Here is an 11174-nt window from a genome sequence, read left to right on the forward strand (position 1 = left end):
GCAAGAGGATCTAGATCATATTACGGAGTGGGCTGATAAATGGGGTATGGCTGTTAATGTTGGGAAATGTCAAGTGCTACATTTAGGGCATGGAAATAAGTGTACAAGTTATTATTTGCAAGGTTCAGTCATTAGTCAGGCAGACAAAGTTACTGATCTGGGGGTCCTATTAAGTCAGGATTTAAAATTTAGCCAACAGTGCAGCATTGCTAGCAACAAAGCCAATAAGATGCTTGGGTTTATCAATAGATCTATTTCAAATAAATCTAAAGAAGTTCTTCTGCCCTTATATAGAAGTTTGGTAAGACCCCATTTGGAGTATGCTGTTCAGTTTTGGTCTCCTTATCTTAAGAAAGACATTAATGTATTGGAAAGGATTCAAAGGCGGGCTACAAGGCTAATAAGTGGACTTTCCCACTTAGATTATGATTCCAGGCTTAGAAGGCTGAAAATGTACAGTCTTGAGCAAAGAAGAGACCGAGGGGACATGATTCAGCTGTTTAAATTTATTAAAACGAAAGATGTTACGGGGCTAAAGTTTAGCACTGAAAACAGGACAAGGGGTCATTGTTTTAAGCTATTTAAATCTCAGGCTAACATGGATATTAGGAAAAATTATTATTTTAGCAGGGTAGTGGAACCTTAGAACAGCTTACCGGAAGAGGTGGTAATGAGCAAAGGAGTAGACAGTTTTAAGAGGGCCATTGATCTTCACTGGGGATTGTAAATTGACTAGGACCAGTCTAGCTGGGCCTAGAGCCTGTTGCTGTTCGTCACTTTTGTATTTGTATTTGTATTAAAACAGCAAAATATATTTAATTTACTGCTTTGCTATGTAGTAAAACATTGGCAACACCTATAAGTAAAAATTAACAGGCGGCAAAAATTAATCTAATCATCCATATGCCGCGAGAATTCTCGTTCAAGATGAAGGCAAAAACCTTTGCTGTAAAAATACACCGGTTACGAAAAAACTAAACAATCAGTGACGTTTTCTGCCCGCTGACGTGTAGGCTTACGTATCCACAACGTATGATATACAAAGTTTCTTGGATTTCTTCAGGACCCCTTATCAGATCCAGACCAAATTACCATGGGACCATCTGGGAAGGTCCAAACAAAAAAAGAATTTTTCAAATCGGTCCAGTAGTCTTGGGATAATTCAAAAACATACATAAAAATTCGCATGACAAAATAATAACCTCCTTTCTTGAAGTCGGTTAAAACTATTTTTCGTAAAACATCATGCAAAACTTATTCGCAAAAACCATTAAAAAACTAAGCTTTTTTTTGCACCAACATATTGCACGTTGAGTTATAAATAGAACTGAAATTAGTTGCTTTGATGGCATTGTGAATTTCCTTTCCTCTACCAACAGTTTTATAAGGAAGTTTTTATGTAATACTAATAGAGTTATTGGCAATTTTTTAAAGTAAATCATTTTTTAAATGAACATTTAGGGGAAAATATTATCAAGGAACTGAAATTAGTTGCTTTGGTGGCATTGTGAATTTCCTTTCCTCTACCAACAGGAACATCTCGTCCCCGTCGGGCTTGTCATCGACTTTGAGCAGCTTGGCATTCTGCTCAATGGCCTGGAGCAAACAGGCATTGTTCGCTCTTCCTCTACCACCCTTCTGTTGTGGAGTTTCTACAGAAGGTGGGGGTTCTGCAGAATTTTCTGCTACTGCAGTCTGTGTCTGGGAGAAGTCGGAGAGGGAAAAGTCGAGCCCAGCCTCAATAAAAGTTGGGTCTTCTTGCGATGGGCTTATGGTTTCAGCATCCATATGCTCTTCTGCTCCATATCCTTGTGAGGGTTGGGATGAAGCAATATTGCTGCTTACTGTCCTATAAAAAAATCGGTAAAACAAAAGAACACTTTAGTTACTACCTCATAGATGTAACAACAATTATTAATTTTGAAACTAAACATTTATGCAGAATTTATTGAACAAAAATTTTGAAAAAACAACAACATTTGGGACTAAAATTGAAGGAATGCAGTATGAATTCTGCAAATTGCTTTTAGAAGTGTATATTTTTTTTTTCAGCAAATAAATATTTACAGACACACATGAATATTTATTCTCGCATTGTTCTCTCTAGATGTGAATGCACCGGACATTGGCAAAAGCACATGAGCTTCTGCTTTATTACTTCTAATTTTTCATATTTTTGTAAGGGCGGAGGGGTCAAAAGGTAAATATTCAAAGTATATAGTATCGTTTACACGACAAAAACCACTTGCATGAAAGGAGAAATATTGCCTTCTTTTTGCCATGAGGATTTTAAACCTTCAAATTTTACCAAATGCTAAAAAATGAAGCTTGCATATAGTACCTACATCTGATGAGAAGAGATGTTAGGTATTGTTTAATAAATTAGTTCAAGTTTCCAAGTTTTTAGAATTGTCACTTAAAATTTGACAAATAAGTAAACTTTTCAGGAGTTCGCAGTGATTTCCCATCAGTTGAGCCTTGCTCCCAGTGTTGTAAGAGTTTCGAACAGTGGTGGTTTTAACCATGGATAAAACCATTCGAAACCTTCCTAATGAAATAGTGTGCTTTGTCTTAGTGTGGAACAACTTTTAATGTTAGTGTAAGAAAAATTGAATTTAAATCAATTTTGAAAATTATTTTAAATATTACAAATAAACATCTTATTTATTTTAATCATGCATTAAATTGTACAAGGTTATGCACATGAATTATATGTGTTCACATATTAATGTCCTTTTTCAGCCAGCTCTACAATGGTTGGTTCCAATTTTTGGTCGGTTATAACCAGCAGCATGATTAAAATCACGTAAATCTGCAAATCCTACACAATGAGAATTAAATACTTGAGAAACTTCTTTTGAAGGTCAGGGGCGCTTCCTCCCACCCATTTTTTTTTTTTTTTTTTTTGACATTTTCACAGCTTTAAAATATTTACCTTTTAACGTATTTCTGTTTCTGTGAACTAGATGCATTTTCGCTAACAAAGATGTATGAATGCTAATATATGTTAGAATGAAGGCTTTCACTGCTAGTGTCAATAATGTTGTAAGATTCCAGGCTGTTGTGCCGTGGTCTGAGTGCCGTTACTCCTGGTGTAACAACACTCAGACCAGGGAACAACAGCTTGGAATCTAACATTACTAAAATATGTTGATCTTGTAGTTGGAAGTTCAGTGGTGCAGTGCTAAAAACTAAGATGTGCTTGCATAACAGGCCCAGGTCGGGTTGGTTTAGCCTGAAACTAGGGCTAATACAATAAAAATACAAAAATCTGGGACACAAATAGCAACAGAAGTCAGAAATGGAAATGTAACACCATTTCAAACACATATTAATACCCAGTAGCAGAATTTCTTTTAGCAGTTAGCGGAGCAAGTACAAAAAATATACATAATCCGCAACATATATGGAGATTAAGTTGATAAATCCTAAAATCTAAAATGACAAAAAAAGCTTAACAATAAAATGCTGATACAAGTACAAGCTACCTGTGAATTATATCCCAAAAATACAGTCAAAACCTTCATTAGCTGGAGTTATAGATTTTTCCCCCCTTTATAAGCCATTGTCCCCAACTAAGAAAGTCTTCCAACATTTTCAAGATGCTGCTACACATGTTGTAGCATCCAACTGTTTTTGCTATCGGTGAATTATATTTTAAGACTAATGTATTCTTTTTCGTCAACAGCATAAAGGTTATATAAATACTAGAGATGTACCGAGTAACACTTTGGCCGAGTAATGAGTACTCGGCCTTTCACTACTCGGACGAGCACCGAGTTCCAATTATGTTTTAATGAAGAACCACCATCAAATACGTGATGAATTTTGAACTAATTGGAATAACAGTATAGACCTCCATGTCCAAATAACAGTTTTTAAAACAAAATTCCAGCTGGAATTTAATTATGCATTATTGAAAAGATTTTGTGTGTCCATAATTTTACAAATAAGTTATTTTTTAAATTAAAAAACAACAAAAACATAAAAGGTAGAATTAATCAAGTTAGAATTCAAACAAATTATATCAATCTATACTTCTAGTCCACCAAACGTAAATAATTTTTAAAAACAAATGGAACAACATTAATAGTCCAGTCAATAGGTAGAAAAAAACGGGCTTGCCTTACAAAAAATGGGGTCAAAGATTTTTTTTTTAAATTTGTATATACTAGTGCCAATATGAAAAAACCAAGTTATCCAACACTAAAGACCTCGGGAGAAGTTTTGGGGGCCGAAAAACCCACAAAATTTGTGACTTTTTGTATTATTTTCAGAATATCTCAAAAATGGTTAAAATTACAAAAAACACTTTCAATACAAATGTTAAAGAGGATTAAATTTCCTTCAACTTTTGTCATTACAATATTTTTGTAGCATGAAAAGCAAGCGAGTTACAGCTTCTTGAAAGTCACACTTTTTCTGAACCCCTCAGCGAAGTGCGTGAAAGCGCATCGGATAACGGAGGAAAAAAGGAGAAACGCCGGCAATCTGACCTTCGAAATCATTTGTCTTTCGCAGCTGAGGGTAAATGCCTCTGTTCCCTTTAACTTAAACAAAACACCTTCATTCTATCCCGGCCCCCTTTTTTTTCCCAAATGCGATGTATCGACTGGATAGCTACTCATGTTGGTCACTTCAGAGTTCGAGCGAGAGTATGTTTTATCAATCTGTGTGTTCTGTATTACAATTTTTTTTTTCAGAAATGATTACGCCTGACCAAGGTTTTTTTTTTTTTTAATTTGCGAAATTAGTTTGAATGAACGCGAAATAAAGATTGTCAAGGAGAAGGGAATAGAAAATCTTCAAAGATGCAGCGCAAAACGTCAAAATGAAGAACATCAGCGTTTTTTGTAGGACTTAAAAGAAGTGACAATTCACACTGCCTGTCACAAATGCTATATCAATGAGCAATCAATCTCTTCCCTTGAAGTAATGGTTGAACCTAACATGTTAACTAAATTCCTCAAGAAAGATTTCTGGCAAATTATAACAAGAATCGTCTTATTCAACTTCTTGAGACATATGTATTTCGAAGAGTGTGGCATTGAAGTCAGGCAGACTCAAGAAGATGCCGACTTACTGTTCTTTCAAAGGCGAAGGAAATTGAAAAGGTTGTTATAGTGGGCGAGGAGATATAAATCTGTTGGTGCTGATGACAGCTTTAGGACATCTTTTCAGCAACTTGTTCTTTTTAAAACCTGGAAGAGATGCTTGTGATTTGTTTTTTTTTTTTTTTTCCCACTAAATCCTTTAAGTTTGACCCCAGCAATATTCCTTTCATCCATGCATTTAGTCGGTGTGATACGATTTCAGCAATCTTTGGTCAAGGGAAAATTAAGTTGTACAACATAGTCAAAAAAAACTCCTGAAATTAAGGAAGCTATTGAAGTATTTATGAACCCAATCAGTCATCATGATGCCGTAGCTGCAGCTGGAGAAAGCATTTTGAAAATATTATACACAGGTGACTTAAAGTATTTGAACCTATCTTTGGATACTTTGCGATTTAATCTTTTTATAAAACTAGTATACAGGGCCAAAATAAATCTTGCAGGGCTACCTACAACTTTCGAGGGGGGTGGGGGATGCTGGAAGTTATCACTCATATTGGTGCTACCACCAAATTCAAAGTTGGTTGGGCAACATAATTGATCCAGAGAAATGGGGTTGGGAACGCAGAACGCAAAGTCTAATGCCTGTTGACACGAAAAGGGATTCAGTTCCTCAGACTCTTTTGAAGATTGTACCTTGTACCTGCAAGAAAAATTGTACTGGAGCCTGTTCCTGTCGCAAGGCAGGTTTAAAATGCTCCAGCACGTGCAAACACTGCAGTGGCACAAATTGTGAAAATGTTGCGGGAAATTTCACCTTTGGATGAGACTGCCGAAAAAGATGATTTGTTCCAGGAGCTTTAAGAATCGCCGCAACAAGGAGATGAACAATTAAAGGACCACAGCTTCTTTCTACCCCCTACAGATTCTGAACCGGGAGAACCTGGTCTTCAAAATGGCTTCGAAGAAGATAAACAGCGTATTTTGTTGTCCTTTTTGTATTTGCTTTAAGGTCAAATGAATCTCCCTGTAATTTAGATGTATGTATTAAGCTTTTACAGTTGGATTTTCATTTTGAAAGGCAATTCTTTTGGGTTTTTCATGCCTTAAAAAGTCCGTTTCTGCAGAAGTTTTTTCAAAGTGTTCATTACGTATTACTATTGTACCTTCATTTATGCATTATTATGTCTATTGTTTGCTTATTATCACCCTAATATTTATTCATTCATATTTATATTCAAATATCGCATTTTCACTTGAAATAGAATAGATGGTACGAGTTATGTGCTTTAAATGAATGTGAAGATTATGTAATTCAATTACAAACTGCAATATAAATCACATGTTATTGGAGTCTGATGAAGACTACCTCTGTCAGACCAGAAATATTAGTTCGTGAGAGGTGGGGGAGGGTTTATTATTATTATTGTATCAGAGCATAGGATGCATGATTGTGTTGATTGTGTTTGCTTATTAGCTGCCTAATATTCATTCCTTCAGCACATTAATATTTAAAAATCGCATCTTTGTTTTCAATAATTAGACTAGAATGTACGAATTATGTGCCTCAAATGAATGTATGTATTGTGTAATCCAGTTACAAACTGCAATATATCATCTGTTATTGGAGTCTAATGAAGACTACCTCTGTCAGATCAGAAATGTTAGTCCGTAAGCAGTGGGGAAGGTTTTTTTTTTTTATTATTATTGCATCTTCGTATGTGCTTTAAATGAATGTGTATATATGTATTTCAGTTCCATAATACATAGTCTGTTTTTTGGAGTCGAGTGGGAACTAATCTGTCTGCCAGAATTGCTACTCTGTGTCCGGTGGGGGGGGGAGCAAGAAACAAACTACTCAAACTGTCGATAAACTCTCCTGAAACTAAAGTTTCTATTCAAGTTCTAATAATTATGAGGCCTTGCTTTCGGTGTGAAAGCTTTTTTTTTTTGGAGTGGAGGAAAATGGCCTATTTTCAAAGAGCTATAGCAAGCTTGCTATTTGTGCTACAAAAAAGTTGTAACTACAAAAGTTGTAGGAAATTTCATGCTCTTTAAACTTTATATTTAATACTTTTTTCTAAGTTGAACCGTTTCGAAGATATTTTCGAAAAAACAAAAAAAGTCATAAATTTTTGTGGTTTTTCGGCCCCCAAAAGTTCTCCCGGGGTCTTTCGTGTTGGATAACTTGGTTTTTCCATGTCGGCACCAATATGTACAAATTTGAAAAAAAAAATCTTTGACCCCATTTTTTGCAAGGTAAAATGTATCTATTGACTGGACTATAAAAGCACAAATGTGCAGAAGCACGGCTGACAAGTGTTTCTGCATTACAAGGAACATCTTTTTCAGTGCATAAAATGTGAGCTAATGAAAGAAAAAAAATCTGACTTTTGTCGGATGTTTTTTAAATTTTAATCCATAAGCTCACATTTTGCGCATTGAAAAAAGCATTTCTTGTAAAATGCTAAAACACATGTCTGCAGTGTTTCTGTACATTTGTGCTTTTAAAGTTGTTTTATTTTTTAAGAAAATGTATTTTTATGCTTCAAAAAACCATTTAATAATAATATCAATTTCATATTTTCTGTTCTTACCCTTTTGCCCCATTTTTATTAAATAAGTTTTAGTAACTTTGGGGCATTAAAATATAAGATTTACTCCATTGAAGTGAAGCATAACAAACTTCATTCTCCTCAAAATTTGAATTTGTCTTTTAAATTTAAATTGTAAATGATTACACTATATCATATGCTTGCACTTTTTTATTAATTGTAAAATCTGCTTTGAACTATATTCAATTTTTTATAATTACTCGGTATTGGCCGAGTACGTGATCAAAATTTGGCCGAGTGCAGAGTAACCGAGTACTTGGTACTCTCTAATAAATACTTCAGTGTGTGCCCCTTTATTTACAAAACAGAAACTAGCCGTCAACATGAGGAGATACTAGTGGTAAAAATGTTATCTCCATGGCTCATACAAGCATCGTTCTTATTTTTTTTTGTAACCTCTCTCATTACTTATGCCTCATGTTTGGCATGAGGAAATGTCACAAAAGTTTAAAAAACTTACTTTCTGTGCCTTATTGTTGGGGCCAAAAAGCTCATCGCATCCATCAGAGGCCATTGAGTTGAGCAACTTGGTGCCTCGTCCCCGCTCCTCCCCATGTCCTTCTTCTTACGGACATATGTGTTGCGAAGGGTTCGCCACCTGTACTCCAATTCTTTTACTGGAAGAGACAAAGATTGCTATTAAAAGTCTTAAGAAAAAAATGATGTATGCATTTACATTGCTTCCCAGGAACATAACACAGAAAACAATTGCAGTAATGAAAATTTTCTCATTAAAAATAATTAACTGAGTTCAAGCCATCTAAAGAGAGAAACGAATTTTTATAGCTAAATAAATGCATGCATTGGCCTCATGGATACTCTACAGAAATTTTCATTGATTTAAAAAGTTAATTGATTTTTTCATGCCATGTATTTGTATTTTTTTGCATAGAATGCAATTATTTTACTGATCTTTAACTAAAGATCTTTTGACCTTTTAATGTCAAGCATTCTCAGAGTATCTTATTTTTACTGAACATGTACAGAAACTACTTAGCTACTTACCGCTTTTATTCATCTTTTCTGAAATGAGCATCCAGATCGCATCATGCCCTCTTTTGTTTTTGTATTCTTGTAATCGGTTGTCCCACAAGACTGGAAAATTTTGAACTTCGACTATAAGCCGTTCGTCGGACATGATGAAGATGAAAAAAATGTAAACAAAGGAAAAAGCGAAGTGAAAACAACCGAACCAATTTAAATGCCCGCCTTCACGGTGTTGGAAGAATGAAGAAAAATATTTGCAAGGTTCTGATTGGTCAGTTCTTAAGCAAGCTGCAGCAGTTGCGTTGAGTATGACTTTGTGTTAAGGAAGGAGAAAAAACAGGTTTTTCCTTACGTCGCTACGGATCTTGCGAAAGTTACGCATGTAACGCCAGTTACGACCGTCGCAAAAACCATTAAAAAACTAAGCTTTTTTTTTTTTTGCACCTACATATTGCACGTTGAGTTATAAATAGAACTGAAATTAGTTGCTTTGGTGGCATTGTGAATTTCCTTTCCTCTAAAACTGTTTTATAAAGAAGTTTTTATATAATACAGTTATTGGCAATTTTTTAAAGTAAATTATTTTTTAAATGAACATTTTGGGGGAAAATATTATCAAATACTCATTAATTAAACCTCATTTGTATCAATATTTATGTATTAAGAATATTTCAGTAAATACAAATTGATTACATTACACCCCTTTAGCTTTAGCATATTTTTTGAACAGTTTTAGACTAAAAACACCTGGCTTGTCCTAAACCAGTTTCGGACAGTCCAAAATCCAACCCTGATACAGTGGACTCTTTCAATTTGTTTTAGTTTGGTAGTTTTTGGCATTTTGGTCTTAAATTTTGTGTGAAATAATCTTTGCCCAGAGTCTTCCTTATGACAGCCCATGTTCCTAATAAGTCCAATCTCCTTTTTTTCGCTAAAACTGCAGAGAAACGCAATTAAAACTTAAAATTTTCATTGGATTTTATTTTTTCTTACTTTTTATGAGTCATCTGAAGAATATGCAAAAGTTGAAGCAATTCAATCACAAAGGAGAAATATAGTAATAGGTTTTGAACCTTAGATTAGCCGTATTTGGCTCACTTACCTAAATAGTAAAAATGTGACTAGGGGGTGCCGTGAGAAGAGTTTAATTCTTCAAAGGGTGCCGCGAGTCGAAAAAGTTTGAGAAACCCTGCTCTATAACATCTCTATCTACTACCATCTACATTGATCTGGTTTTAACTTGCTTGGCGACATCCAAGTCACTTGTTATCCAGATATTTTTAACAAGGATTATTATACTTTTTTTTCCCATTTTAAAACAGGTTGCATGTTTTTTTTTCTGTTCTCTTTGGTCCTGTGGAATAATTTTGAACCTCCAAATATTTAAGCGAGTCTTTTTTTTAAAAAATAAGTTAACCGGTTCCTTTTTCGTTATATATGGTCTATTGACATTATATAGTGCTGTATAGCTGGAACAATTTAGTAACTTTGTAAAGGACTTCAATCACAATGATTAATTTTAATTCGGTTGTTTTATAAAAAATATTTAATATTTCATATGATGTAAAACTTTAGACATTAAACTGCTTCAAAATTTAATGTCCCAAGTGTTTTCTTTTCCCTTTTTTTTTGTACGAGGTCTGATCAAAAAGTTCCAGGACTTTCTCAATAATTCTTTATTAAAATTTTTTAACAATTACTCTAACTTATCACCTTCAAAGTAATCCCCTCTGGAGGAAATACACTTCTCCCACCGGTGTTCCCAATGGCCCATGCACCTGGAAAACTCTTCTTCAGGGATGCTGTTGAGCTGCTCCCGCGTTTTTCTTTAATCTCTTCTATCGTCTGAAATCGCTGTCCTTCCATCGGGTACTTCAGCTTGGGGAACAGCCAGAAGTCGCAGGGGGCCAGATCAGGTGAATAGGGGGGCTGGGGAAGGGTTGTCATGTTGTTTTTGGCCAAAAAATCGCGGATGAGGAGGGCGGTGTGACAGGGCGCGTTGTCATGGTGGAGAAACCACTTGCCTGTCGCCCACAATTCAGGCCTCTTCTGCCTAATTTTTTGACGCAAAGTTCTCAGGGTGTCAAGGTAGCGAAATCTGTTGACTGTTTCACCTTGTGCGAGGAATTCATGATGGATCAGACCTTTCGAATCAAAGAAAACAGTGATCATCACTTTGACGTTCGATCTCACCTGACGAGCTTTTTTGGATCTTGGTGAGCCTTTTGACTTTCACTGGGACGACTGCACCTTCGTTTCCATGAATGATTTGCCCAATTTCACGAAAAATTTGACGCAAACGCGCTGCTCTACTTTCCTGTCCATTACGAAAAAGCTAGAAACAAAAAAGTGGCTTCAGTAAAACAGCTGTAACTTCCGTTTGGAGAAGGTTATCAATATTATGAAACAATAGTTGTGCTCGGGAAGACTTACTCTAAACAATGCTGCCAACCGGAAGTCTCTAGCACTCTCTGTTCCCGCGCAATTTCAAAAGTCCTGCAACTTTTCGATCAGACCT

The sequence above is a fragment of the Uloborus diversus genome, chromosome 3 (assembly GCF_026930045.1).
Source record: "Uloborus diversus isolate 005 chromosome 3, Udiv.v.3.1, whole genome shotgun sequence".
NCBI classification, from domain to species: domain Eukaryota; kingdom Metazoa; phylum Arthropoda; class Arachnida; order Araneae; family Uloboridae; genus Uloborus; species Uloborus diversus.